We start from the raw sequence: 24,560 nt of genomic DNA on the forward strand, positions 1-24,560 counted from the left end.
GTTAAATTTCAGAGGAGAAATCAGAAGTTAAGAATCAAGGAAATAAAAATTGAAACATGACTTTAATAAAAAAAAAACAACTATGATACCTACTTAATTCCTGTTTCATTTCTTTGAAAATAAATTGTGACTTACCATTTAAATTCACACCAGTAAGCCGGGCATTTAGTGCTGTAGAGAAAACTTTTAAGAAGTTTCTTGCGCAAAGCATTTCACATTAGTTTCAGTTTTTGTGGGATGTGGCCTTTCTTACTCTTAAACCAAACTTTCTGCATTTTGTTTTTTCTGGAGCATTTCTGTTCTTTATTGAACTGCCGTTGCCGTGAGAATGACATCATAACTGGCTATACTGGTCTGTTTCGCCATATCAGATAATTCAGTTTTAATTCCTTAGCCACATATGCACAGCACTGTCCTGTAGTAGACTTTACAACTTTTTTTGTTTTAAATAAGAATTTCATAATGCCCAAACTATGAGTTCCATGTAAGCCAGTCATGCTTCACTAAGTTAAAGAGTATTTGCAGAGAAAAGGTAACTAGACTTAGTTTATTGTTTGAATTTGGAAAAATCCAGCCTTACGTATAAGTCTCTCATTTCATCTACTAAACAAAAAGAATTAGAAGGTTAAGAGCATAAAAAGCCATTTTACAGAAATTACAAATATTCTTTTGAAATACTCTGCATTGGGTGGAATTTTCCTACTTACCAATTTTTCCAGTCTTCTGTGGTCTCTCTCTGTAGGCAAGATTGGATCAGCAAGTGAGTGTAACATCTGACTGATGTTGAGGGAAATGCACTTTGCTTTCTGCCTGAACTGCTTATGTTGATCAGTGGGAAATGTTGCATTAGCTCTCAAACCAAAACATTTAAAGTGCTCTCTGAAATGCTGATGACTTGCCAGAGGTTTCAACATCCAGCAGTACAGATGTCCAGTACTCTTTTGAGCCTACCTCTAATATGGGCTTGTGTCAGCTGAATCTGATTTGGATTTGCTATGGTTACAGCTTATCAAGTCTTGACCAATGGTAAACACTGTGAAAGCAGGTATGAAGAGGAGAGCAAGAGAGATTAAGCCAGGGGCGCTCTCGCCAGCGGGAGGATGGATCTTTCCCATGCCTAGTTCTGACCTTTTCCTGTGAAGCTGTTGTAATAATAGCTTCAGTGTCCTTCTGGGAAGTATTTGCAAGTTGTAATTCACATGGCTTCAATTCCCTTGAACTTGTTGGGAAACTGAAAATACTTGGTTGTAAATCATAACTGCAAAATTCCCACTTTGATGACCAAGGGAGCAAGCAGGAAGGCTGTACCTGCCAGTGCTCAGCTGAGTCTTGATCAATACAGGACAGGAAAACTGTCAAATGAGGAGAGATAATCAGAGGACCCCGAGACTGTTTCTTTCAAGATATGGCCGTGTACTTTTTTCTCTAGCTGTTCTCTGTCCTTGGGTGCATTTGATGCTTGATATATTCCCAACCATGAGCTAATATATTGGGGCCTCTCAGGTTTCTTCAGGTTATCACTTCAGTTGAAATCTAGTTTTGGAAAATCTTGTGTCTATCCTGATTTGTTACTTTCCCTTAATCTAAATATTATTTAACAAATTGTTCTGGGATTTATTACTCTTAAATTGCACTCTGCAGTAACACAATAACAATACATTCATTTGCGGAGGTAAAGCTCGAGTTTGCTAGACGTTGTGTGGCTGGAGAGTTAGACTATCCAGCAGCTTCCACACTGTTGTGAATAATGCTATGAGGTAGGTGTAGGAAAACCTGTTCAAGATCCTGCTCTCAAGTCTTTGGACAGAGTGGTCCTGCCTTTTCTGTGGTTTTGCTCTCTAGTTTTAACTTTCTAGGGCTACCCATGGTTCCAAAATATTAAATGGAAAATTCCAGAAATAAACAATTCATACGTTTTTAAATCACATGCCTTTCAGAGTAGTGTGGGGAGTCACCATAAAAAATTTAAAAAGTCTTTGTTGTCACAGATTTAATCTTTTAAAATACGTTAATCACATCACTATTTAATGAGTTTGAGAGCTTGCAGCCAAATAAGTGATGCCGAGGAAGACAGTGACTTCCACTTTTTTTTTGTAAAATTGCTCTTTAGATATCTTTACTAATGTGTGATACATACTGCAACTTAAATATTGACTCTTACCTTTTGGGGTGCAGTACGATTGAGGTTCTTGTTTTAACTGGTTCTGGGAAGGTGCGACAAATTCTAAAAAATGGTTGGTGCCAAACAGACTGCTTTGGTTTTGAAAGGGTAGCAAGTTAAATGGCAGTCAACACTGGTGACCTTTAGCTTTCATGCCGAGCACTGGGACAAAATTTCTGTGTAAAAATGTACTAAAGTAGATTGTTTTAAAGCAGACATGTACCAAGATATGACTGTGGTTTAAAAGAAAGATTTTAGGTAATGATTGTCTAGTAGACTGTAGAGTGAGACTGTGGTATTAAAATACCACTCACCCATCAGCGATGGCTCAGCGTTGCTTGGTGGAGGCATTTATGTTGCCCTGCAGACAGCTGTGTAATATGCTTTCCTGCACCCTGCTAGTTCCCAGTGCCTCTCAGGCTGTCTGTTGGAGCAGGCCCCCACGTGACACCTTTGCCCATCTTTGGCTAGAATTTTATCCAGGACAATGAAGCTCAACAGTTACAGCAAGCTTGTCTGTCTACTTCCATGGAGAGGCAAACTCAGGGTTAGATCAATCTGTCATTGAGTATATGCTCTATGGAGTTAAATTTAGGAACAAGCCCCAACTCTGCCTCTTTGGAGCCAGGGGGCTTTGGGCTAGTTCCTAATCTACTTCTCATTTGTAGCCCTGCCTAGCTCTTTGAAGTTGGTAGAAAACTTACATAAAATAGTATATTTTTTCTTACTGTAGTGCCCAGCTGAAGTAGATTGTCCTGTAATGGTAGAGGCTCTTAATAATATGATTACTGTGACAATTTTCTTTAAGGTACATTATTGTTATGTAGACAAAACATGTTATCCTAAAGTACCCCTCCACTGCCAGAAATCACACTAGTCTGTTGCCCTCTAGGAAAAGCAAGTGCTTATTATTCAAGTGGCATTATCTGTCAGTGACTAGATGGATCTTTTTTTTTTAGGTCTAGGAGATGTTTCACAGTAAAAGCAACAAATGTCAGAGTGAGAAAGACAAAATCTGTATGGGCAAAGTATTTTTTAATGATTTGTTAGTTCAGCTGATGGTTTCTAATCCAGTCTTGTGTTTTTTCTGGGGGGGTGGTGGGAAATTGCATAAGGTTTTTTTTTTTTTTTTTTTTTTTTTTAAATTGGCCAAAGGGGAAAATAATGTTTGAATTTGCTAAATAATCTTTTGCTGTTTGCCAAATCAAACATCAGTTATTAAATGCACCTATGAAATATGTTATTTTTCAGGATTTAGATTGTATTGGAGGCACATAGAAAAAGAAAGAAAGGAAAAACTGCTTCTGAAGCAGAAAATAAAATCCTTCAAAAGGAAAAGATTGTAGACACTTTTCCTGTTTTCTCAGAACTGTCTGGAATGGTTTCCGAGAGACCTTGCCTGGAAGGCATCTGCATTCAGCTTCCTTCTCTGCAATCAGTCCGTACTTTGTGACCATTAGCCTGTTGGCATTAATTTAAATATTCACAGGATCTCGCCACCACATATTAATCTTTTAGACAGGTGAAACTTTTGTTGGCCTGCTGTTTTGGAGCTCTAAGAGGGTTTATGTTCATATGGATAAGAGCATGATCTCCAAGAATAGATTGCGTCAAGTTAGAAAACTAACTTGGTCACATTCTGCTTGTGTGTTTCTGGGCATGTTGCTTAACTTCTCTGTGCCTCAGGAATCTTATCCTTGGGACAGTCTTTGCAAAATTGAGGATAATAGTTTGTTGTAAGGGTGAGGAATACTGTGAATGGCTGGCATATAGAAGAGCAGAGTAAATGCTGCCTGTCATAGGTATTATTTTTCATATAGAGAACTGGGGAAAAAATACCCAGACTCGGAAAACTTACTAGGGTTTCTTAGCACTTCTAGAAGAGAATAACTAGAGAAAATGTGGTTATGAAATGGAGCTTAGTGTTTATGGGCCTGTCTTCTGTTCAGGGGTTTTCAGGGCCTATTAGCTTAGGTGAGATTCACAAAGATTTTTATATTATAGGTTTCTTATATTCTTCCCCTGCTGTGGCATTAATACTTTTCACTAATATTTGCTCCAACCTTTCTTCTTACATTTTTATGTAGGCATTTTATATATAGACAACAGGAGAACCAATTTGTAGATATGTGAAGCACTGTTTATGTTTGCTGTTCTATTTAGTGAAGGTGCAGACGCACTATCCATACCATTCCCATCTGTGGGGTCTTGTGGGGCCCTGACGCCTCTACAAGCAAACTTCTGAGACTCATTTTTGTTGAGCTACAGAACTGTCTAGGAGATGGATTAGAAAGATGAGCAAACAAGATGAGAACTACGTGGATATGCATCGTTCATGAATAGCTAATTAATATTAGTACCATTTTCATTTACTTTTCTAAATGAAAGTAGTAATTCAGCTGAATTCTACTTTTCCTCTCCTTTTCTTAGACATTTCTTAGAAAGAGACTCTCAACATGTTCATCGCTAGCCTGGGTGTGCTGCAATGACATTATTGTATGGAGGTTGTGCAAACAGTGTCTCGACACTTTGCATCACTGGTTAGGTTTGGGATGCTTTGGGAAAAGGGTAGACAGACAGTGAGTGGATAGTAAGGGTGGAATGATATTGAAATGTTCTATTTTTTACTTGTATACTCACTAGCTCAGCTACTTTCCTCATTTTTTTCTTGGTTATTGTTTTTTTGAGACAGGCTCTGGCTGTGTATTCCAGATAGGCTTTGAACTCACTATTTAGCCCAGGCTGCCCTCGAACTCCTGCCTCAGCCTCTTGAAGGCTAGGATAACAGGGTTGTGCCACCATGCGCAGCCCTCCATTTTGAATGAGTGAATTAGATTAAAATATTATCTGCAGTTTTCTTCCTAAAATTCCCCCCCCCCCCCACAGTTCTGGTAGTATCTTTCCAAAATGTGTATTTAGACATTTTGGTTCCAGCAGTGTATTATAAAATTTCACAAGTGTGTTTTTATTTTGAGCAGTGGAACATGTTTTTTTGTTGTTCTTTTTCTCTTCTCTTTAAAGTTTTAAACAGAACTCATGTGGATAAAGCAGATAGAAGCACAAGCAGGGAGGGGCAGTCTGGTCGCCTCAGCCATAGGCCAGTGACCCACTTAGGGTAAGGAATAGGATTTGAAATTGTTTGGTTCTCCAGTAAGCCAGTCCCACAAGTCACAACTATGGGTAGATTATGAGATTTAGAAGTAGAGATGATAATAATAAATTGGACAGTGTTGCAGATTGGTTCTATTAGAATATGCAGAACTTCAGTGAGAGCCAGTTAATTCAAAGTAAGTTTTGTTTGTGGCTTTGGCAGCCTCCAGGACTATCTTTGGTGTGTGCTGTGTTGAGTAACTAAGAGGTAGAAATTTCCTTCTTTACTGTGTTCCTCAGGCCTTTCCTGAAACATGAGATAATTTTTGCGTCAGATGTCTCGGGGGCTAGAGTATTGAATACTGAGAAGGCCCTCAGGGATGCAGGATTTCTAGTAATCATATTGAGCTTTAAACTTTAGCATCAATCCTGCATCTTCCTTTTGTGACTTATTTGAAATAGTGATTTACTGCTCATGTTCTTAAGGCATTCCTGAGATAGGCCTGGAAGCAAGGGGATGGGAGAAGAGAGAGGGCAGAGGAGAGGTGGAGAGAAAGAGGGAGAGAGAGAGTGAGCTTGAGAGATCACCTTTAGGTTACCTCTCTGTGACTCACTTGCACATACACATGTGGGATGAAAGTTAGGTACTTAATGTAGCCACTAAACGATTAATGCAGCCACTGAAGTTTTTGGCTTTACTCTGAGTCATAGTACTTCAATGTTAATTTTTATGTGATATTTATCTAAATGGTGCCTATGTGTGTATCTTACACATATGTACATTGTACATATTTATTATTGACCCAATCAGAGACCACTGAAAAGATGGAGGATTGACAAATTCCTGGGCCATTAATCTGTTACTCATTAAAATCGTGGTAGTGTGTATGAAATAGCATGGGACTTCAAGTAAAGTTGACTAAAAATTACTTGGGCTTACAGAGAATGGTAGGTAAGTAAAAGTAGAATAAAGCTTGGCATTCCTTCATTTTGTAAAACACTGGATCATATCCTTTTTAGTTGTACAGATAATGTGTTAATTATTTGGGAATTTTTGTTTAAAAGTTGGGAAACAAGGTATATTAACCCTAAATTTACTAGTGTATCTCCTTGTGCTTCAGGACTTGAGAACACCTATACTCAGAAGTCTCCATTGCACTAAAAACCTAAGGTTATCTTGCATTCCAAAACAAGTGTCATATGTTGAGACCAACCTAGGTCATGAAGACTCATCCCATGGGAACTAATTTTTCTTTTAAGTCATGAGATTTTTTCTAGAGCTAAAAAGTAGAACTGGGATAAGGCAGACTGATGCCCAGGTCCTCTATAAAACCTTCTATAAAACTGTTCCCTTTTTTTCAGTAACGACCAGCCTGGTCTTCTTCATCAGAGTGTGTCCCCCTGCTTCGCAAGCTGGGGTTTTTTTCTCTATAACCTCTTAGTTTCTTTTGCCAAGAAGCTGGCTTGATCTTTATGAGCTCCTTAAGCTAAAAATCCTTTACCATTTTCTCGTTCCATGTAAAGATTTTATCTATAGATTCATACTGTTGCTTTAGTTTTAATTTCCATTATCAATAAGGTAAGGACCCACACTAGCAGTTGACATCAGTGTTAAGTAAAATACATTTATTTACCAGAATAATAAAAAAATTTTAGTAAGTCGCATACTCAATGTAAGCTTGAAGAAGAACAAACATTTCTTCATTCAGAGGCTGAAAGGTTCTCCTAAGAGTGTTCTACAGGTTTCCACACTGAGTTGTTTGGCTCATTCTCTTGCTGTTGGGATGTAACAGCACGGCTCTGAAAACAGTACTGTGAGAGAAGCTCTGGGTACAGTCCCTGGCTTTCCTTGAGAAGTAGACAGTCCTTCTGAACCCTGCTGTACTTTACACCTTTAGGATTGGGGCAGAAGCTTTCTGATCTAAAGTACATCGTCTGGGAAATACTTTCAAAGATTCTTTCACCAAAGGCTTAGCTAAAACAGATTTGGCTAGGCTGACTTTACAGTTTATTATTCAAGCTGGGACTCTTTTGCAAGTGATTAAAATCACCCTGGCACAGAGGAGAAAACTTGGCTCCTGGGCAGACTGGGGTGTGTGTTCATTCTAGCATAGGAAGACTGGAGATTCAGAATAAAATTTTTGAATATTCGAAGTTTTTTGATAGCCCAGAGCTTTACTGATGCCTTAAAATGTGCCTCAAGTCAGGTAGGTTCTGTCTTCTCCCTCTATGTAGGCAATTAGTTTGCTGCTGTGGTATAGAATTGGGATATACTATGAGACTATTGAACATCTATAATACATAAATAGTCTGTTTGTTTTTATGAGAATTCTTTCATCTGTCCTGACTTACAGCTCTTACTCTAATGCATTTTTCCATGTTTATTTAATTCTTATTCATTGACTGTGTCTGTGCCTTGTTATCCCTTTATTTTTAAAAATTTTGTAACCAAATTTACTTTTTATTAATTCCAACTTTATTATATATAGTTGGAATTAATAAGCCCTGTAAAAAGGGGCACCACTTTCTGTTTTTCTTTTTTTTTTCTTTTGGTCAAGCACAGAATTCTGTGCTCTTCTGAGATAGAGTGGTCCTTAGCGATACTGGAGGGATTATCATAAGGGTGACACAGCACTGATGTTTGGAAGTGGAAAAAGGGGCTTCTGTGTTATATTACGTAGCCTAATGAAATGGTTGGAAGGAGGTTCTCCCTTTTAAGAATTGATATAACCAGCTAACATAAGATTATGTTGGCCTTTCCTTTTTTTCCTTAACTTAGATCTCCTAATACCCTTTGAAACCAGTTTTTAATGACTTTTTCTATAAGCACAGCTCAAGGGCAGCTTTGTCCTTTGATGACCACTGTTCTTAGATGTATTGGCTTTAGAGTTTAGTTTTAAAACAGTAGTCAACCCCTCTTCTTAATTACGAATAACTACAGTGATTTTTCCCTCTTCAAAATGCCATTCCTGTTTTAACTATCGTATTATTTAGTAAACCAAGTTACTCAGAGCTAAGACATTTATAATCAAGCTGAACATTCCCTTTTATAGCAAAAGTGTCTTAATCCTTGTGCTGGCTGATCAGGCTTCCCTCTGCTTAAGCTGTGTGCTCTGAAGCCATAGGTGTGGCCCTTTGATTCTGTGATTCCATGTGTCTAGTGACATAAGCTTCGATTCTTTTGGGAGAGTCATCCTGGCCTTTAGAACCATGTTTTATGCATTTAATTTGGAATAAGATGGAATTGGAATTTTCCGAGCTTCATTACATTCTTTCTCTGAAGGTAGCTGTGAGTTAAGAGCTATTACATTTGACCTTAGTCAGAAGGCTGAGAAGCAATTATATAAGTGCTGTTGAGGAGATGTTTTGCACATATGAATAATGGATAAATGAACAAAAGAGTGGCAGGGCCGAGGTGGTAGTGATGTGCAAGTATATAGTTGGCTACTCTTTCATATGAATATCAAAACTGGTTTCTAATCTTATTGGATATAAGAATTTTACAAATGTCTGATGATTTAAACTGACAAATGAAGGCTATATTGAATTGTGAGCAGTAAGTGTTATGGTGATGAGCGGCCAGAAAAATACAAATATTCATTTTACACAATCGCAAAGGATTCAAGAACCCTGATACATTCTGAGCCTTTTACTTTTCAGAACACATCATATTAGAATTATCAAATTATAAGTCAAATGAGTGATTGCTTTCTCTTGTGAGTTTGATTGATATTCATGTCTAGTAGCTTGTGTTTGCCTTTTCTCCTCTTGTTCAAGGAATGTGTGTACTGAAATAGCTTCCAGACATTGATGCTGAGCTTGGTAGGCAGCAGTGGGTACCTGCTTGTCCAGCTATAGACTTGACATAATGGTGCCATTTGCAGGTCTCCATGCCAGATAGTATGAAGAAATTTTAGTAAATCCTACTTTACTCTAAAAATTTTTTCCTTTAATATACTAAAGAATGCATTGACAATGTAGGAAAATTTGAAAGATAAAGTAATTGTCACTTGGTGACTTTGACACTAGGAGTTTGTACTTCCTAGTTATGCACTAAGAAAATGACAGTAACAATAGTAGCACCTAAAATGTAATAATAGTAAGTGTATAGTGCGCTAAATAGTATATTGCCAGATGTTCTAAATTCTTAGTGAGATTATGATAACCTGATACCTAGCACATGAGGTAGATATTGTTGTCCCTCTAGTTAAACAATGAGGTTGGGGCATGATGAAGCTGAGTTTCTTGGTTGAGGTCACATAGCTGGTCAGAATCTGAATTGAGGCAGGAAAGATCATAGTTTTCTCTCCCTTAGACATGTGCCCTTTCTGATCCTCTAGGATCTAGAGAAATCACTGCAGTGAAGGCTGTTGGGTGACGGCAGCAAAGAAACTGGTCAGTGCGGTGTGGGTAGTGATGAGGCTTACAACATTTCCGCATGGGTTAAGTGGATACAGGACACTCAGGCAGCATCAAAGCTCTCCTTTTTAGGACTGCCCAGTACCTTTTAGTGATCTGGTTCATCATCAGCCTCACCATAACTTGTCACCTCTCCTTTCGCTGTTAGCATGTGACACTGTTAAAAAAGAAAGCCTGCTGATTGGCGCCTCCCCTGCTTGGCTTAAAATTATGGACATCTGTTTGACTTTAAACTGTGTATTACTTTTCCTGTGCTGAGCTTTTACAAATATCTCAGTCTAGAAGGAAATGTAGAAATGTGGCGTTCACAATTTGCTATCCTAGCAAGAGCTGAAAAAAATTATCGGTCACTGAGCCTTTAAATAACATTTGTTTGTAAAGTCACTTATTACTTTGATCTTGAGTGTCATACCAAATTGGGTCATATCAACTTTCCAAAAATGTTACAAACTTTGACGTGTTTCATCATTAATTTAATTTTCCTGAAAGCTATTTCCCAGAACACTAAGTGGGTATTTTAAGATTTTCTTCAGTGACATTTGAAGGAATCCAAAAGCAAATTGATTTAATATGGGCAGTAAGGACATGTAAGGGATTAACATGATGTAGAGATTAAGGAAGAGCACAGGTTTACAAGGGTGGAGATCCAGTATCAAACAGCACCTCCCTAATTGTCAGCTGTGTGAATGGGTAAGACACTAAACTCATTTGTTGAATAGAAGTAATTCTCAGTATCCCATAGGAATGTGACAAAAGTTCCATGAGATAATACAAAGCAGAGTAGATGTGAATGCAACAATAAGGGAAACAATCCTTCAGTGAATGTTAACAGTTATTAAATAGAGAAAGATATACAGCTGTAGACAGAAGTTGGACATCTCTTATTATTCTCTACACCGCATTAACAGTGACACTTCCGCATCAAGTTTTAAAGATTTGCCCCATCCTTTTGAATACCATGAAACTGAAGAAAGATTCATGTTATAACCATTTCCCTATTAATGAGCATTTGGTTCTTTCTTGCTTCTTACTAGTGTAAGCATCTCTGTATTTGTACTTCTTTGCTTCCTTCCTCATTTCTCTCAGATCTTTGTGATTTGAGCTTGGTCTTCAGCATTGCTGGTGTAATTGATCTGCTTGTTTGTTTGCTGGAGCATCAAGAAGAATTTGTGCTCACTTAGCACAAAATTAAGTAGTTATTACATGAGCTTTCCTACAGTGTAAATCAAAGAACTGGATTGTTATTGCAAGGGCAATAGGACTGTATTTTGTCAGATGAGGAAGAGAGTACTGCCTAAGAGCTTTTACCACAATGTCTTATGGCCTAACTCAGAAGTTCAAGTGGAAGCTTAGTTGGTTGATGATTGTGTAAAGTGCAGTTCTCTGAGATAACCGTAGGCCATTATGGAGAACTTTCTCATTGATTCTCATTGATTGTTTCACGTGATGTCTTAGCTCCAGAGTTGTTTCTGCTCAGATTGCAGTTTGTGTATTAAACGCCCCTCAGTCATAGTCATTGCTGGGAAACAGGAGTCTCCTAAAACTTCCCTCTTACTCCTTCTCCATCTAGCTGCAAGAAGGGTCTCTAAGCACACATACTGGCTCTTATTACTCCCTGTTGAAATCTGCCCTGTCTGTGGAGAGGCAATGTCTCATCACAGGTGGAATAAAATCCAGACTTTAAACCACCTGGCTCTGCCTAGTTCTCTGACTGGTTTTATATGTTTCCTTTACCTCACTTTCTGTTGATGCCACATTGGCCACCTTGTTCTTCTCCCAAGATGTCTCCCATCTTGGAAACTGTCCTGCCTGTTTGTCTTCCTTACTTCCCAGGTCTCCGTGCTTAGCTTTTGGCTGCATTGTGGTCTCTCTGATCATCTCGTCTATCAGTAAACACCTGGTGTGTCCCGTGCTTGGCCTGCTAGATTGTTCTTCAGTGCAAAATACATACACATTGTGCTGTTATTTACTGTGTGCCTTTGTCCAGAATCATAAGCCTCACAGCATCCAGCACTGTGCCTCCGTGCACTGTGCACTCCATGCACAGGCCTCCTGAGCAGGCCTGACTCCGTGGAAGTTCTCAGTGAGCATCCACTGAACCCATGAAGGGCTACAGGAAGGAGAACTACTACTTGTAGTATATAATGTATGATACTTGTGTTTTGAGACTTTAATCTGCATATTGATCACAGAAGCCAAGGGCAGATATTCTTTTTAAAGAGATCATAAACTAAGTCTTTCATTTAGTTTTCCCCAACTCAGCCTTAGAATTTCTGAGAATTTTTTAGGCAGTGGAAGTTCTAAGTAGTGATTTCTCATCTTTGAATGTCATTATCTTCTGCTCTTTTACTCTTGTCTTCATATCTTAGATCATGAAAGTGCTTTTGAATGTCCATTCTTATATTCTCAAGTGTCCACTTGTAGGTTACTCCTCTCCATTTCCCTCTACCCCCTTAAATATATAGTGACAGTTTGACATCATGTATATTCAAGGTTCCTCTTGAGGGAGTAATCAGTGGGCTAATCTAAGGACTCCCTCTTCAGGGAGCATTAGAGAGGACAGCGGAACCACCATCCCTGCCTCAGCAGGTACCTTTTTCATCTGGCATATCTTATATATGGGTGAGATTTTGCTTGAATAAAAGTCTCTCCTGATCAAATGTTGAAACATTTCTAAATTAAAAGGGTTTTAGCCCTTTCCAAGAAATCATGAAAAGGCTTGGAACCCTGTCTGGTGGTCTTGAGAACTGAAGGGGTCAGGCAAAGGAAGAATATTCTGTTCTCATGAGTCTGACTGGTTGTGATTCAAGGAGACTTTGATTGTTGTCTGCATCTTGAACTCTGTTGCAGGAAGTCCCGAGCTACGTTCTGGACAGGTCCCCTTAGCTTTGGTGCCATCTCATTTCCCTTCTTTCAGTACCTCTTTTGTCCTTAGTGTTTCTCTTTGTCGGGCAACATTACTATGGAAACTTCATGCTAATGAATTTCTCTGGCACCATGAATTTGGAAAAGGCTCATTGGAGTTCTGCTAAATAATTATGTTTCCATAATAATAATAATTTTGTGGCCTCTGTTTCTGGGTATTTGGAATCTTCTATTAAAATAAGAACCTGAGGACTGGAGATGTAGCTCAGTGGTAAAGCGTATGCTTAGCATGCACAAGGCCCTGGGTTTGAGTCCAAGACCCTCCTTTTCCCCCAAACACAGAGAGCATGAGCCTATCAAAATAAAAATGTAAACAAATTTGTGCAACCTTTGAGCCTTGTCACTGAGTGTCTCTTGAAATTCAAAGCAAAAGAAACCTTTAAGTTCATATTTATAATACCAACCAGGTAGCAAGCAATTCGTTGTCGAGTGAATGAACGTTAAACATTGGTTGCCTAAACTGTAGTCATTAAAATTATATTTGCACATAAGCTGTTGTATAATAGTACCATCTGTTGTGTAGGTGTGTTTCTTTCATATTAGTGTTAGCTGTGTGAGACAGGTGGGTCTGTATTATTTTATTGAACATTCTTTTCCAGCATCTTGAAGATCTTAAGTAAGTTGAGGTAATGAGTACAGTGGTATGAGCAGATCAGTGGAAAGGAGATCTGGCTATAGGAGAAAAGTGATGGGCCTGGATTGACCCAGCAAGGAGTAAGGCATATGCACAGGGGCAGTTGGCAGCCTAGTGAGGAGAAAGATAAAGGTCATAGCAAAACAGTGGTGTTCTAGATGTTCTGCAAAGGGCAAGCTCCTTTCTCCTAGGAAGAAAGTAGTATGTCTGATGCCAGCAAATTGTAGGATTCTTCAGCTTTTCTAAAACCCTTTTTCCTTTGAGGTCAGTCAATCTCTCTTGGGGCACTTTTAATGTAATTACACATGAATTTTATGGGAGGCTTAGATTTGCTTTGTAGATAATGTTGGTGAATTAGAGCTATGCTCTGAAGCACAAGAGAATGTCCTAATTTAATATTATCAGGGGAGAATTCTTTGGTGCATTTCTTGCATTCTAGCATTTATTACATTCTTTAAATGGAAAGTTTGCTAGTTGGAATATTCACTATAAACACTCCATGGAGTATTTATGGCCTAAGATAATATTCCTTACTAGGTTTTTTCATCTTAATCTTTTTGGCCTTCATCTGTGGGGAGGATTGTATATTGCACATTTAGAAAAGCATAAAAATAATGGGGAGCTGTTAAGGAAGTAGTGCTAATTGAAATATTTGATGAGAGAAGCAGTTTAAGTGCACAATTTAACCAGATTAAAATGGCTAGTCCTAAAACCTCTTTCTTTAGAAAAGAAACATTAGGTTTTTATCACATTTTCTCATCTTTTCTTTTTAAATGCTAAGCTTGTAGGTCTAGGTGGTTCTTAAAAACAAGAGCATGTGCAAAGCACTAATGACCGTTTAGGCCCTTATCCAGTTAGTTTTCCCATGGCACTTTCCCAATTACACTGCCAAAAGTTAAGCTTTACGATAAAGTAAGAAGAAATGAACCTTACTTACTAAACAAACCTCAGCAGTATCAAGCGAGCAAGCTTTTCAGAAGTCTTCATTTCTTGGATGTGTGTTCTATTATCTTAGTTAATTCATTAACTTCTCTCTTTTGAATCTTGTGTGTTCTTAGTTAAAAATCTCAAATAAATAGCTTGAAATATTCTATTTTAGGAGGTGCCATGGATAATAATCTTTATTTGAAAAGCAGGAATAATTCTCTTTATCCTTTGGGGTGACATATTTTCAAGGAGAAATGCTAGTTAAACATGTTCAAAAGTCATCTAAATCCTAAAAAATAACACCAGTGTTTTAAGCCATAAAAAATATGTCTCCCAAGAGTAATATTTTTAAATAGTTATTACTCATTTTCAAGTTTTCACCAGAAATACTTTCAACAGGGCTGTGAATTACTCGCTGAGTTTTATAGAGCCTGATTCATTAAGAGGAATCAGTCTACACCAATGATGTGATAATTGTTGTATATATTCAAAAAAGAAGATGATACTGTGAACAAGCAGTTTCCTTTTTTATGTGTGGAGTAAACTGTTTCTTGTATAGAAATAGAAACTTTGGGTTTTTTTTCACCCTGGTCAAGGGCAGGATCATCACATAAGTTGTAAATGGATGCTTCTGGATTGCTCCATTTGGTCTTATTCCTGATTTTACTCCTAACACTGGGTTTTCAATTCAGGATGTTACTGAGACTGAGCATGGGCCCGTAGAGAAGCTTCAGGATAAATTTGCTCTAATATGTAAATGAAGTAGAATGATTGATACCTTAACTATGTTTTTGATTGAAGGATAAAACAGTAAGTCTACTTTGGGAAGTTTGGTAGCTTCTCATCAAGTTAAACATACAGCTACCTTTGACCTAGTAATTTTGCTCCTAGATGTTCACCCCGGAAAAATGAAGGTATGTACCTATAAAAGACATTGGCTAGACTATTCATAAGAAACGTATTCGTAATAGTGCAAAATTGGGAATGACCCAAGTGCTTATTAGTGGTTGAAAATGAGCAACCAAATTGTGATACATAGAATAAAATGCTATGCAGGGCACAGCAAGGTTGATTAATACCAGGAATGTGGATGGATCTGAACATACTATGTTGAATGAATGAAGTCAGACACAAAGGAATATGTGTGAGTCCAATTAAATGCTGCTTGATTACTGGTAAAACTAAACTATAGTGATAGAAATTAGGAATATGGATGATGTGACTAGAAAGGAGCACTGGGGAGTCTTTGTGATGGAATTTTTGTCTTAATTTGGTAATAATTACATGGTGTCAGACTCATTGCATTGCGTATTTAAACTGTTCTCTATTTAATTGTATTTACATTATACCCTAATGTAAATTAAGTGGAAACAAAATCACAGATGTAATACTTGCTCTTGCAGCAGCAAGGATATTGAGGAGACGCGGAGGAGATTATGATTTTGAGTAAATATTGTAAGAGTTAAAAGATGACAAGAATATAGTGGGTGTGTGCCACAAAAATCTCAGAAAAAGGTTTATGTTGTGTTTTGAAGGTGCAGAGAGTTAAGTGTTGTTAGAGATTGGAGAGAAAATATTACAAGTAAGGTCATTCAGATAAAAATAAGACATGGGGTTAGGAAATATATAAATTAAAGGAGTTTTCTACTTGTTGTATCCTATGATGTGATCAAGATATACATTGACTCCATAAATAAAACATTATCACAAAAGACACATTGTGAAAAATTCCCATCAAAATACACCCCTTTGCGTCAAACATGCTTCTCCCATCATTCTTGTCTCTTTCTGAAGCAGTTCTGGAAGTCCTCTTTCATGGGTGTCTTATCACAGTGTATGAATTAAAGAAAGAAACAAACAAAAAACAGTGAGTGCAGTTGCCAAGTGCCATCCAAAGGAAAGGCAGACTTGAAAAAATATTTTTGTGTTTATTTACTTATTATTTATTATTGCAACATGGGTCTTCGGAATCTACCCCAAAACCATAAATACTTTGAAAGTAAAATTTTGAATTGATTGAAGACACAGAGACAACCATGAAAGGCACGCCTAAGGACTTTCAGGACTTTCTATGCTTTGGAAAGTGGCAAGAATGAGAAGATAAATGAGGAAAGGAGCAGTGTTTTGTAGGGGATTAATGACAACATGTCAGGTACTATAATGAGTTTAAAATTTAACATTCATTGTATTTTTGTATAATTTGCATATGATTTTATTGTCTGGCATATACGTGTATTGTCTTCCTCTTTTCAGACTTGGTACACAGTGCTCTTGCCTTTTTCTTAGCTCCTACTTTTTAATTTTTATTTTTTTTCCTGAGTTCCTATTTTAATGTTATAACACAGCATTTAATTTTTCCCACATTATATACTATGTTTAAAGTGTATATTTTCTCAGGAAGTGTTTCTTGGGAGAAGGTCTTATGTCCTCCACTGTCCCAAGGAAGATGTTTCTACAAAGCAAATGTTAGTTGAGTAAGATTCTTTTTATGAAGGCTTTTTATGAGGGGACATCTATTGGGAGTGTGGATTTGCTGTCTTAAGTACAATGCTATAAAAAATTGTGTGTATGTGTGTGTGTGTGTGTAGGAGTATTAATAGCCTTTTTTCTCCCTCAGTGTTGGGTTGAACCCAGAACTTCACACTGAGCAATGTTCTAGTCCTCCTGTTCTCTTTTATTGGTAGATAGAACCTTCCTAATTTACGCAGACTAGGCTTGAACCTGTGATTCAGCTGCTTCAGCCTTCCAGAGTGCCTGGATTAAAGGGATGCATCATTATAGCCAGCCATGGCCATAATTTTTTGACTGTGGCTTTTATAGTAGGCATCTTATAATTCTCCCAGTGATTCTTTAAGCAGAAGTTTTTATTCTGTTTTTACAGATGAGTAAACTGAGCAGTCAAATGTTAAGAGACAAGCTGGAACTGAGTTTTTATTTCTTTGATTTTCATTGCTCTTGTGTCATTGAACACTGCACTGTTGCTGAGAAAGATACTAATGGTGCCGATGACTGTAAACACTGATTGCGTTCTTATGTCCTGCTAGTCACTGTTCTAGGATGTTTATACATATTATCTTAATCTCCATGGAGAGGAAAATGAGGCTTCGTCATTAAGTTACGTTCCAAAGTTTTTTTCAAAGTAGTAGTCGAGATTTGAACTCAGAGAATTTCAAATGCCAAGACTGTTTTTATTACTATGTTCTGTCCCTTGGTTTTGTGTATACAAGGACCGGTTGCTTCTTTTAGAGAGAGGAGAGTGTGTCCCTTTTCCTAAGTGGGTACGGGTGACTTTAGATACAATCTTCAGGCTCTAGAAGATTCTTATCAGCATGTTTAATTTATATTTTTACTTTTCTTATTTCCATGTATCCATAAGGCATTCATTGAGAAACTTCACTGTTACTGGATTAAGGACATTTATATTCTTTTCCTGAGGGACTTTAGAAGTCTAGATCTAGGACTGAGTTTTTTATTCATGTAGTCTTAAGTATTTTAAGATTCTCACGTGACTTGAAAACTGAGAAACGACTTTGCTGACACTGTGGCTAGATTTGTGGCTTATGAAGAAAAATCAGTACACAGCTCTAACCATTTGAATCATCTCGGAAAAAAAGCTTTGCCCCAGTGTTTCTCCAGGTTAGGCAGTAAGTGCACTTGTATTTTAAGGTAAAATAATGTATTTGTGGGAATATTTATTCTTTTCTAAGTGTGATTCCTACCTAACCTGTGTTTTGGTTAATTAATCTGTGCTTTGCTTAGCTAGCCCAAGGTTTTAGTAATCAGCTTGTTCCGTGGCACCTGTTATGAGGGCAGCTGCTGAGTGAAAGCTGCTCGCAGGTTTAGTGCTAACACAGCTGGTGTTAGTTTTTTTTTTTTTTTAATCTTAATACTTCCACCTCCTTTTTCATGTCTATAGAGCTATAAAGGTACTGTTTGAAGGTGTATTTATAGTGGGGAAAGAGGCTGTGAAATGATACAAAACATAGATCAGCAGTTTCAGGGTATGGGAGTATGGGAACTTGTAGGGTGGAGGCTCAGTTCCTAGGTTATTTAACTGAACTAAGTGTTAATTGTCTATATTTTGTTTTTGTCATCCTTACACACAGGGTTATCAGCTTTTAGCAGGGTTGGCTTAGGCATTTGGGAAAAGTCAGTGAATGTTGGTTGGCTTCTAATAATGTTTGAATTAGTTAAGTTACAAAATGCCAAAAGAGTGATCACATAGCTATTGATCAATAATTATCAATTCCAAAGGGAGAAAGAGAAATGGTGTTTATTTTCCTATTGCAATATAAGTTCCAAAAGGTCAGGGTTCTTGTTTCATGTAAGGTGTCCTCAGAATCTGGAATCATGGCTGCCACATAATAAAAAAATCAGTGTTTGTTGAATGAATTAAGGACTAAAATAGCTCTAGAGTGAAAAGGGGATTCTATCCATCTTTTTTGTTTTTTAAGTAGGATGGATACGTTCCTTCCCTCTTCTGAGCTCTCTTGGTTAGGTTTGACCTTAGGGCTGGACTCCCTGGGAAGATCCCTTTAGAAATAGGTGAATCCTTTCCTACTAGGTGTCTTTCCTACTATAAAAGAAAAACTGGAAACATTTCAAGTCCAATTCGTATAAATCATTCCTAGAGTGCAGTGGCTATGTATGATAATAAAAATAAGTGTGCTGTGATCCTGGAAAATTGGGGGCCAGATCCTTCTTCCAGGCAGCTAATCCCAGATATATGAGTCCTCTTTGGGCCATGCTCAGAAGCCATGTACTGATATTTATCTGTTTTCTTTGATATCTGAACTTCAACAACAGATGTTCTATAATTGAGCATAAAACCATCAGCCTTCACTGGCAGTTTTCTTATCTGAAAGATGAAGGATCAAAAACATGATCCTTTGATGCTTTTCAGAAACAGCAGATGGGAAATGTTAGTGAAGAATAAAAGCCCAGAAATATAATTTAGGCTGAATAAAGGCAAAAATTTCAAAGGAATTTAAAATCTGTCAGATCCAGAATCACACAAACAATATTTCATTTGGGTGTTAGATCGGGTGAATTGAGAAGCAAGCTTCATGGTAAACTTGATTTTCCTGTGAATTAATATGGCCTATTGATTACTCTAAAATAACAAGAACACATTTTTACTACATTTATTCTTCTCTAACATGTTAACTGGGAACAGAAAACTCTCTACAAGGGGAGCCAGAGATTTAGTAAGGATAGTTTTAAAGAGATGATGAAGGAAACTTGATCCCTCATGCTATACAGAAAGCTGGAAATTGAAACTGGATTCATTCTACATAGGTTGGTTGTAACAAGTTGGTTTCTGTATCTGTGCTGCCCAGATTGTTACCAGGCTGTGGATCCTTTTGCACTCACTCAGGTTTATAGATGTAGCACCAGAATGTGGCAGCAGATTTGAAGCTTATTTGAAATCTTAGGGGACAGATCATACCTAACCAATGAACTCGCTTTGTAGTGTCTAGTGCAGACCGGAAGTTTGTGAAAGAAAAATGGGATACTATGTACAGATTGGCCCTGACACTAGATACAAACTGGAGCTGGCTGAAATGTAGAGTTATTCCTCAGTGGAGCTCAAAGTCAAGTATACAGCAAAATCACCAGAATGGCTTGTTAAACACATACTGATGAGCTGTACTTGCAGAGTGCTGATTGATTAGGTCTTGGTTCAAGAATTTGCGTATTTACCAAGTTCACTAGTAAAGTAAGCCTACCTGAACACACTTGACACTCTTGACTAGCGACACAGTTTCTAGCTGAAGTAAACTCTTCTTGTCTGTTTTCCTCCACTAGCTTGTCTTCTCAAAGTAAAGATGCCTGTGAAGAAAATGGCAGAACATTTTTATACTGTCATCAACCATGACCCTGGACTGTTCTGTTCTTGGTAATCTAGTGACTGCTTATACTGAGAGGCTCAGGCAGCTCACTTGTGACTGAACTTTCAAGAAAACACTGTAGGAAATTGTAGTAATCCTGACTTTGGCTCTCAGAGTAGAGCTTTTGGGGTGGTAAATCCTCAAGATCTAAGTTTACTCATGAAACATTTGGTTAAGTGACCATTTTTAAGGGGCTGAGGGGCAGTATTTCCACATTTGTTTCACATTTTATTTCTTAAGCATCTTAGGTCTTTAGGAAGTGTACAGATCTCCTCCCTTCCCTTTCTCCCTCTTTTCTCGTAAAAACTAATGTAAAGCATAATTAATTAAAATTAATGTAATGAGAAATCATAATGGCATTTTTGCTTTTTAAAAATTACTTTGCTAATTAGATTGCACAAGAAAGTTGGGGACAGTTTTATTAGTAAGACAAATTTGAGTGTGAGAGTCACCTGGAGATAATGTGGTTCTCAAAGTGTGGACTTCAGATGACTAACAATAACATCATCAGGAAATTGGTTAGAAGTGCAAACAAAAGCATTCTTTTTCCTTTGGTTTTTTGGAAAAGGATCTTGCTATGTAGTTTGAGGTTGACTTGAGCTGGCTTTGTAGCTCAGGCTGGCCCTTGAACTTAGGACAGTTTTCCTGCCTCAGCCTCCTCATTGCTAGGATTATAGCCGTGCATCATCATGCCCAGCAGAAGGGCAGATTTTTAAGATTGACTGAATCAAAAATCTGAGGGGTAGAGCTCAGGGATATGATTTCTAATAAACCCTCAGGTGATTCTCACCAGGGCTAAAAGTTGAAAGATATAATTGTAGCTAAATAATTATGTAAGTCTTTTGATCTGCATAGGTATTGAAATCTCTGAATTATGTCTTCTAGGCATTTCCTATGTAAATGCAGATGTACATTTGCATTGAAGTTAGTCTGATGAAAAGCCATTCTTCATTTATTGAATGCTTCTGATATTTTGTTAATGACTTCTCTAATATCTCATGATTTAACTCTTACAGCACTATTTTATGGATTAGGAAGTAGGCACAAGCCTTTGGGGGTTTGGGAGACTGCCTCTCAGAGGGATGGTTACTTTTCATTGCCTAGTTTAACTGTTACCTTTGTTAAATGTGTTCCCTGCAATCTTAAAAGTTGTCCGTCCTTTAAGAGGCTTCCCCTCTGCTCCTGAATCCCCCCTTCTTTGTATTGTTTTAAAATGTCATCAGTGTTATTTTTTACTCTGAGTTTTGCCCAAAGTGTGTGTGCATAGTATATTTTTATAATCTAGAAATTGTAAGTACTATCCTAAAAGTGTGTTATTTGGAGTGGAAGTAGCTGCGGAAGATTGGAGGGATCTAAAGATGCAGTGATTGGTGACTGATGGCAGGGGACAGAGGACAGGGAGCATGTGTAGTGAGGGTGGGGCTGGGCTGCCAGAGGTCTTGTGGGTGTAGTAAAAGGAGAACAAGTGTCGTTGGGTGCCAGGGGGTTCAGCCTCTGCTGTGGTCAGCCTTGTTCAGGACAGTCGCACCCTCAGCGCCTGTTTGCTCGGGGGTGAAAAGCCCCTGATAATGTTCAGCCAGTCCTGATTCAGTCTGCAGTTTACTGTCCCCACATTTTGTTCGCTTCCCTTTTCTGGGTCTTCACAGTCTCAGTACCTTGGTACTTTCCATTTCCTCTTCACTGAGGTGCAGCAGCTGTGACATCATAGTACACGTGTATATACCAGTGTCTAATTGTGTGTGCTCAGACTATATTAATGCATACATGTATTTGTAAGTTTTTATAAGTTTTATTTTGTATGTTGACAAATCCTAAAATGTATTTTTTTGATATTTATACTGAATTTTCTATTTTTAAACTTTACTAGGATTTTTATTACTTGATTTTCAAGTTTATATGTTTTAAAAAGATGAATGTATAAACTATGATTTTTTTTCCAGTGTGACCTTTGATTCACTTTCTCCATAAAGTTAGTTTTACTTATTTAATATATACATACACTATATGGATTGCATTGGATCAGTTGAGTATGCTCCCATTATAGTCTGTGCTAAAATTCCCTCACAATTTTAGTATTTTAAGTAATTTACCTGATAGACTAATTAGCATATCAACTTCGGTTTTTGCTATACACAGGGGTGATACTTTTGTGGCTTATAATCCTTTTTAAGGCAAGTAAGCATGTTACAAGGTGCTGGTAGGATCAGCCTTTTCATTAATAACAAAGAGAAACGCTTGTACCCATATAAATGTGTGTATAAAAGACACAAATGTATATCCGTAACACATGCAGTTACAAAATCATTCACACTGATTTAGAAATAATATTGGTAATAACTAATTTTGTAGTATTGAGAAGTTGTTTGGGTATCCATTTACAAACTTTTGACATGTTTCTCTTGAATGAATAACTTTTAAACATTTGCTTTGACATCTATTCATTAGAGATATTTTTTACAGCTGCAGTTGGGACTCGCAAATAAAATGACAGTATTTCAGATTTGAATCTCAAAATGAGTGTAGGCAAATCTATTAACACACCAGCCAATCATAGTTCACAAACAAAAAATAACTGACTGAAACAAATGTGAATTGTAATCATTAGTGTTACCCAGCATTGTTACTTCCCAGCTCAGAACTCCTCTCCCCCATTCATATATACACGCTCAAATTATTTCCCAGACCAGCTGTCTCCTTACCTCCTTCTCTTTACCTTCTTTCTGTGCAAGTCAGACAGCACTCACTTCAGCATATGTCTCAAGGTAGGCTGTGTAGGAGCACTTGATCGCAGACTTCTTGCTTCTCTTTAGGAACAGATGAAAATCAGGAACTCAGCAGAAACCACAAGATAGTGGGTTGGCTGAGACGCTGCTGCATTCAACAGTTAGAACTTGTTGAAGGCCGGGATATAGAAAGGAGGAAGACAGAGATAATTTGATCTGTGTGGGTGTTGGGCTGGCCCCTGCACTAGTTTTTTTCCTTCAGTAATTACAAAAATAGCCTGGCTTGTTTTTTGTTTTGTTTATTTTTAATTTTCTACTATTTTTGCCTATATCCACACTTTACCCAGTGAATGAACAGCCAGTGATTCTCTTTTCTACACTTTGCTATCGTCAAATTCAACATGAAGGATATGGAGGCAAGAGATGGTTTTCTCTGAAACACCCTCTGAGAGCGGATAGTCTGAGGCTGCACTGCAGCAGCCCAGAGGTGGGTGGGGCCTGGGCCTACCTGGAGATGTAGAGTTAACATTTGAGTAAGGAAGAATTTTAACATTAGTAACCACATCTGCTAGCAAAGAGCTGTTGTGAGTTTGGTGTTTTCCACATTAATATTTTCAAGTTTGAACAGTACTGACAAAACGATCATGTGTCAGACTTCAGATAATCTCTTCGCGTAGTGATACTCGGCTAAGTTTGTGCTGTGTATGTTACCATCCTGAAAGTCCTCCTGGTTTTGGTTTATTTTAAACTCTGTAATATAATTTCATGTTCTCTATCTTTCTCACTGAATAAATCACAGCTCCTACATACCATAGATAGATGATTCCAGGAAAACCCCCTCAGGTATCAAAATTCACAGATGCTGAAGTCCTTTGTGTGTAGGGCTATAGATTTGCATATAACTTGCACAAATCCTCATTTTTATTTGAAAACATCTCTAGAGTATTTACAGTACCTCATACAATGTAAATGCTGTGTAAGTGTTGTTTATTACTTGGAGAAGATGACAAAATATCTGTACATGTTCCGTAGAGATGTGATTTCTTTTTTGAATGTTTTGATCAGTGGTTGGTGAATCTTTGAATGTAGAACCCAGAGATAAAAACCCTTTTTAAGCCTTCTACTTTTCAAGTGTGTTCACTCAGATTGTTCATTGACAAGTTATGAGCTACCAGGTTTAGCCTGAAGTTTGCTTTTAAGTAAACTTTTATATGTTTGCAATTATATTAGTCCATAGCTACTGTCAAGGCATACTAAGCATTATTGTGGACACTCTTTGTGCATTTACCTAGTAGATAGCATTCTGGACCCAGGAGGTGGGGTAACAACTAAAGCGCATCCATATTCTTAAATTCAATAGGTTCATTTTCATATTTTGTGTCTCACACAATTAGTCACTGTCGATCTCTAGGCAGAGGCAAAGGGTCTTAAAGCTGCTCCAGGGAAGCTCTCCTTTTAGCTCTGCCAGAGGCATGATTCTCCAGACATCTCTGGGAACCAGTTGTTCTAGTGCCTACTTCAGCTTAGGAGCTGATAGCATCAGTGTGTTCAGAGGACTGTTAGCGTCAGCTGCAGCAAGATCTGATGGGTAAACAGACTTAAGGAGGAGTAGATGTAAGGAAGAACCATTAGGGTTGTGTTATTACCAGGTCACACTGGAGAATTTTCCTGATGTAAAACATTTTACTGATTAAATGTAAGTTTGGTATTAAGTCTTTAAACTGCAGCTCTCAGGATTCTCTGATTTATTGCAGGAGACACTGTTTACTCCGACAGTCTGGGAAATGTGT

The 24,560-nt window shown here is 37.8% G+C and overlaps 2 protein-coding genes across 13 annotated transcripts in view; one reads left to right on the forward strand and one right to left on the reverse strand.

The window, feature by feature from the left end:
- The window catches only part of P2ry14 (purinergic receptor P2Y14), a 44,032-nt gene extending 20,879 nt beyond the window's left edge, over positions 1-23,153 (reverse strand). The window contains exons 1-2 of one of the 4 annotated variants that reach the window (XM_013159705.3): positions 22,761-23,153; positions 19,886-19,988 (exon numbers count right to left, since the gene is read on the reverse strand). The gene's annotated coding sequence lies outside the window, so the exon portion shown is untranslated. Of the gene's footprint in view, positions 1-707; positions 1,209-19,885; positions 20,008-22,746 lie in introns of those variants that run through there. The other 3 variants (XM_013159704.3, XM_063249192.1, XM_003476287.5) reach the window with 3 other exon arrangements.
- The window catches only part of Med12l (mediator complex subunit 12L), a 276,541-nt gene that overhangs the window by 118,029 nt on the left and 133,952 nt on the right, over positions 1-24,560 (forward strand). The gene's annotated exons all lie outside the window — the stretch shown is intronic.

This window comes from Cavia porcellus, unplaced genomic scaffold, assembly GCF_034190915.1.
Source record: "Cavia porcellus strain 051 isolate PalLab524CR breed Dunkin Hartley unplaced genomic scaffold, mCavPor4.1 scaffold_5, whole genome shotgun sequence".
In the NCBI taxonomy this organism is placed as follows: Eukaryota; Metazoa; Chordata; class Mammalia; order Rodentia; family Caviidae; genus Cavia; species Cavia porcellus.